The sequence below is a fragment of the Myxocyprinus asiaticus genome, chromosome 6, assembly GCF_019703515.2.
Source record: "Myxocyprinus asiaticus isolate MX2 ecotype Aquarium Trade chromosome 6, UBuf_Myxa_2, whole genome shotgun sequence".
NCBI classification, from domain to species: Eukaryota; Metazoa; Chordata; class Actinopteri; order Cypriniformes; family Catostomidae; genus Myxocyprinus; species Myxocyprinus asiaticus.
Genome location: NC_059349.1, coordinates 43111851 through 43118633, shown reverse-complemented (window position 1 = coordinate 43118633; position 6783 = coordinate 43111851).

Genomic DNA, 6783 nt, shown 5'->3' with positions numbered 1-6783 from the left:
AAGAAAAAAAGTATATAGTCTTTTGAGAAATTCTATTATTATTAAGGTATGTTGCGTAAAAGAGATTTAATCATTCTCATTTGCTATGCATGGGGCTAGCCCATCGTCCTCAGTGTTAATCAACAAAGATCTGGAGAATGTCATGCGCATGTGCAACGAGCGTTCAACGATGGCCTGATGGGATATTTTGCCTTTGCCCCTGAGCCAATCAAAAGCTTCGATCATATTTATGTCAGCTGTTGGCTTGAGCATCAGAAGTTACCGCTCTTGACTGCAGACCTGTGTGGTGAACTTCACTGTTAAGTTTTAAAAAATATTTTTTTCTAATGTGCTGTTGGTTGGATTAGTTAAGCACCGTTCATCATGTCACTGAATTGTATACCATTGCATTGAAATGTTGTGTTGTTGATGCATTGGTTTGTATTAGCTAAATATTGGGAGTCTTTCGTTTTGATTAGTTTTGTTATGCTGTTCATTAGTAAGTTACTGAGATAGTATGCACACCCTTCCATTAGGGGTAAAATCTTTCCATGGCAGGGAGAGCTCGCACTCCGCCTGCCACGGCTCTCACTCGGATATCACTCGACCTTTCATCGGGGGATAATATCCTTTTGACAAAGTCCTGTCCAGTGCAATTTAAGTGTGATTCAAACTTTCCACTGAAACCACTACTCAGAGTTCAGCTGCCTCTGCGTCACGCACACACTTTAAGATTGCGCAAGACCTAAGCTCCTGATTTTGCATCAGATCTAGGTGAGAGCTGGCTGTGACATTTACTGATCGTGTGTGAGAGCTAGCCGTGATGTAACGGATCGTGTGAGAGCTGTGAGGCAACAGATCGTGTGTGAGAGCTGGCTGTGACGCAATGGATCGTGTGTGAGAGCTGTGACGCAACGGATCGTTTGTGAGAGCTGTGACGCAACGGATCGTGCATGAGAGCTGTGACGCAATGGATCGTTTGTGAGAGCTGTGACGCAACGGATCGTGCATGAGAGCTGTGACGCAATGGATCGTTTGTAAGAGCTGTGACGCAACGGATCGTGCGTGAGAGCTGTGACACAACGGATTGTGTATGAGAACTGTGAGGCAACGGATCATGTGTGAGAGCTGGCTGTGACATAACGGACCATGTGCGGGAGCTGTGACGCAACGGATCGTGTGTGAGAGCTGGCTGTGACATAACGGATCATGTGTGAGAGCTGGCTGTGACAACGGATCATGTGTGAGAGCTGGCTGTGACATAACGGATCGTGTGTGAGAGCTGTGACATAACGGATCATGTGTGAGAGCTGTGACGCAACGGATCATGTGTGAGAGCTGGCTGTGACATAACGGATCATGTGTGAGAGCTGTGACGCAACGGATCATGTGTGAGAGCTGGCTGTGACATAAAGGATCGTGTGTGAGAGCTGGCTGTGACATAACGGATCGTGTGAGAGCTGGCTGTGACATAACGGATCATGTGTGAGAGCTGTGAGGCAACGGATCATGTGTGAGAGCTGGCTGTGACATAACAGATCACGTGTGAGAGATGTGACGCAACGGATCGTGTGTGAGAGCTGGCTGTGACATAACGGATCATGTGTGAGAGCTGGCTGTGACATAACAGATCATGTGTGAGAGCCGGCTGTGACATAACGGATCATGTGTGAGAGCTGGCTGTGACATAACGGATCATGTGTGAGAGCTGTGACATAACAGATTGTGTGTGAGAGCTGGCTGTGACATAACGGATCATGTGCGAGAGCTGTGATGCAACGGATCATGTGTGAGAGCTGTGACGCAACGGATCGTGTGTGAGAGCTGTGACGCAACGGATCGTGTGTGAGAGCTGGCTGTGACATAACGGATCATGTGTGAGAGCTGTGACGCAACGGATCGTGTGTGAGAGCTGGCTGTGACATAACGGATCATGTGTGAGAGCTGGCTGTGACATAACGGATCATGTGTGAGAGCTGTGACATAACAGATTGTGTGTGAGAGCTGGCTGTGACATAACGGATCATGTGTGAGAGCTGTGACGCAACGGATCGTGTGTGAGAGCTGGCTGTGACATAACGGATCATGTGTGAGAGCTGTGACATAACAGATTGTGTGTGAGAGCTGGCTGTGACATAACGGATCGTGTGAGAGCTGGCTGTGACATAATGTATCATGTGTGAGAGCTGGCTGTGACATAACGGATCATGTGTGAGACCTGGCTGTGACATAACGGATCATGTGTGAGAGCTGTGACGCAACAGATCATGTGTGAGAGCTGGCTGTGACATAACGGATCATGTGTGAGAGCTGGCTGTGACATAACGGATCATGTGTGAGAGCTGTGACATAACGGATCATGTGTGAGAGCTGGCTGTGACAACGGATCATGTGTGAGAGCTGTGACATAACGGATAATGTGTGAGAGCTGGCTGTGACATAACGGATCATGTGTGAGAGTTGTGACATAACGGATCATGTGTGAGAGCTGTGACGCAACGGATCATGTGTGAGAGCTGTGACATAAAGGATCGTGTGTGAGAGCTGGCTGTAACATAACGGATCATGTGTGAGAGTTGTGACATAACGGATCATGTGTGAGAGCTGGCTGTGACATAACGGATCATGTGTGAGAGCTGTGACGCAACGGATCATGTGTGAGAGCTGGCTGTGACATAACGGACCATGTGCGGGAGCTGTGACGCAACGGATCGTGTGTGAGAGCTGGCTGTGACATAACGGATTATGTGTGAGAGCTGGCTGTGACATAACGGATCATGTGTGAGAGCTGTGATGCAACGGATCATGTGTGAGAGCTGGCTGTCACATAAAGGATCGTGTGTGAGAGCTGGCTGTAACATAACGGATCGTGTGTGAGAGCTCTGAGGCAACAGATCATGTGTGAGAGCTGGCTGTGACATAACAGATCACGTGTGAGAGATGGCTGTGACATAAAGGATCGTGTGTGAGAGCTGGCTGTGACATAACGGATCATGTGTGAGAGCTGGCTGTGACATAACGGATCATGTGTGAGAGCCTGCTGTGACATAACGGATCATGTGTGAGAGCTGGCTGTGACATAACGGATCATGTGTGAGAGCTGTGAGGCAACGGATCATGTGTGAGAGCTGGCTGTGACATAAAGGATCGTGTGTGAGAGCTGGCTGTGACATAACGGATCATGTGTGAGAGCTGGCTGTGACATAACGGATCGTGTGTGAGAGCTCTGAGGCAACAGATCATGTGTGAGAGCTGGCTGTGACATAACGGATCGTGTGTGAGAGCTCTGAGGCAACAGATCATGTGTGAGAGCTGGCTGTGACATAACAGATCACGTGTGAGAGATGGCTGTGACATAAAGGATCGTGTGTGAGAGCTGGCTGTGACATAACGGATCATGTGTGAGAGCTGGCTGTGACATAATGGATCATGTGTGAGAGCCTGCTGTGACATAACGGATCATGTGTGAGAGCTGGCTGTGACATAACGGATCATGTGTGAGAGCTGGCTGTGACATAACGGATCATGTGTGAGAGCTGTGACATAACGGATCATGTGTGAGAGCTGGCTGTGACATAACGGATCATGTGTGAGAGCTGCTGTGACATAACGGGTCATGTGTGAGAGCTGGCTGTGACATAACGGATCGTGTGAGAGCTGGCTGTGACATAACGGATCATGTGTGAGAGCTGTGAGGCAACGGATCATGTGTGAGAGCTGGCTGTGACATAACAGATCACGTGTGAGAGATGTGACGCAACGGATCGTGTGTGAGAGCTGTGACGCAACGGATCGTGTGTGAGAGCTGGCTGTGACATAACGGATTGTGTGTGAGAGCTGTGACGCAACGGATCGTGTGTGAGAGCTGGCTGTGACATAACGGATCATGTGTGAGAGCTGTGACGCAACGGATCGTGTGTGAGAGCTGGCTGTGACATAACGGATCATGTGTGAGAGCTGGCTGTGACATAACAGATCATGTGTGAGAGCCAGCTGTGACATAACGGATCATGTGTGAGAGCTGGCTGTGACATAACGGATCATGTGTGAGAGCTGTGACATAACAGATTGTGTGTGAGAGCTGGCTGTGACATAACGGATCATGTGCGAGAGCTGTGATGCAACGGATCATGTGTGAGAGCTGTGACGCAACGGATCGTGTTTGAGAGCTGTGACGCAACGGATCGTGTGTGAGAGCTGGCTGTGACATAACGGATAGTGTGTGAGAGCTGTGACGCAACGGATCGTGTGTGAGAGCTGGCTGTGACATAACGGATCATGTGTGAGAGCTGTGACGCAACGGATCGTGTGTGAGAGCTGGCTGTGACATAACGGATCATGTGTGAGAGCTGTGACATAACAGATTGTGTTTGAGAGCTGGCTGTGACATAACGGATCATGTGTGAGAGCTGTGACGCAACGGATCGTGTGTGAGAGCTGGCTGTGACATAACGGATCATGTGTGAGAGCTGGCTGTGACATAACGGATCATGTGTGAGAGCTGTGACATAACAGATTGTGTGTGAGAGCTGGCTGTGACATAACGGATCGTGTGAGAGCTGGCTGTGACATAATGTATCATGTGTGAGAGCTGGCTGTGACATAACGGATCATGTGTGAGACCTGGCTGTGACATAACGGATCATGTGTGAGAGCTGTGACGCAACAGATCATGTGTGAGAGCTGGCTGTGACATAACGGATCATGTGTGAGAGCTGGCTGTGACATAACGGATCATGTGTGAGAGCTGTGACATAACGGATCATGTGCGAGAGCTGGCTGTAACATAACGGATCATGTGTGAGAGTTGTGACATAACGGATCATGTGTGAGAGCTGGCTGTGACATAACGGATCATGTGTGAGAGCTGTGACATAACGGATCATGTGTGAGAGCTGGCTGTGACAACGGATCATGTGTGAGAGCTGTGACATAACGGATCATGTGTGAGAGCTGGCTGTGACATAACGGATCATGTGTGAGAGTTGTGACATAACGGATCATGTGTGAGAGCTGTGACGCAACGGATCATGTGTGAGAGCTGTGACATAAAGGATCGTGTGTGAGAGCTGGCTGTAACATAACGGATCATGTGTGAGAGTTGTGACATAACGGATCATGTGTGAGAGCTGGCTGTGACATAACGGATCATGTGTGAGAGCTGTGACGCAACGGATCATGTGTGAGAGCTGGCTGTGACATAACGGACCATGTGCGGGAGCTGTGACGCAACGGATCGTGTGTGAGAGCTGGCTGTGACATAACGGATCATGTGTGAGAGCTGGCTGTGACAACGGATCATGTGTGAGAGCTGGCTGTGACATAACGGATCGTGTGTGAGAGCTGTGACGCAACGGATCATGTGTGAGAGCTGGCTGTGACATAACGGATCATGTGTGAGAGCTGGCTTTGACATAACGGATCATGTGTGAGAGCTGTGACGCAACGGATCATGTGTGAGAGCTGGCTGTGACATAAAGGATCGTGTGTGAGAGCTGGCTGTGACATAACGGATCGTGTGAGAGCTGGCTGTGACATAACGGATCATGTGTGAGAGCTGTGAGGCAACGGATCATGTGTGAGAGCTGGCTGTGACATAACAGATCACGTGTGAGAGATGTGACGCAACGGATCGTGTGTGAGAGCTGTGACGCAACGGATCGTGTGTGAGAGCTGGCTGTGACATAACGGATTGTGTGTGAGAGCTGTGACGCAACGGATCGTGTGTGAGAGCTGGCTGTGACATAACGGATCATGTGTGAGAGCTGTGACGCAACGGATCGTGTGTGAGAGCTGGCTGTGACATAACGGATCATGTGTGAGAGCTGGCTGTGACATAACAGATCATGTGTGAGAGCCAGCTGTGACATAACGGATCATGTGTGAGAGCTGTGACATAACAGATTGTGTGTGAGAGCTGGCTGTGACATAACGGATCATGTGCGAGAGCTGTGACATAACAGATTGTGTGTGAGAGCTGGCTGTGACATAACGGATCATGTGCGAGAGCTGTGATGCAACGGATCATGTGTGAGAGCTGTGACGCAACGGATCGTGTGTGAGAGCTGTGACGCAACGGATCGTGTGTGAGAGCTGGCTGTGACATAACGGATAGTGTGTGAGAGCTGTGACGCAACGGATCGTGTGTGAGAGCTGGCTGTGACATAACGGATCATGTGTGAGAGCTGTGACGCAACGGATCGTGTGTGAGAGCTGGCTGTGACATAACGGATCATGTGTGAGAGCTGTGACGCAACGGATCGTGTGTGAGAGCTGGCTGTGACATAACGGATCATGTGCGAGAGCTGTGATGCAACGGATCATGTGTGAGAGCTGTGACGCAACGGATCGTGTGTGAGAGCTGTGACGCAACGGATCGTGTGTGAGAGCTGGCTGTGACATAACGGATAGTGTGTGAGAGCTGTGACGCAACGGATCGTGTGTGAGAGCTGGCTGTGACATAACGGATCATGTGTGAGAGCTGTGACGCAACGGATCGTGTGTGAGAGCTGGCTGTGACATAAAGGATCATGTGTGAGAGCTGTGACATAACAGATTGTGTGTGAGAGCTGGCTGTGACATAACGGATCATGTGTGAGAGCTGTGACATAACAGATTGTGTGTGAGAGCTGGCTGTGACATAACGGATCATGTGTGAGAGCCGGCTGTGACATAACGGATCATGTGTGAGAGCTGGCTGTGACATAAGGGATCATGTGTGAGAGCCGGCTGTGAAATAACGGATCGTGTGAGAGCTGGCTGTGACATAATGTATCATGTGTGAGAGCTGGCTGTAACATAACG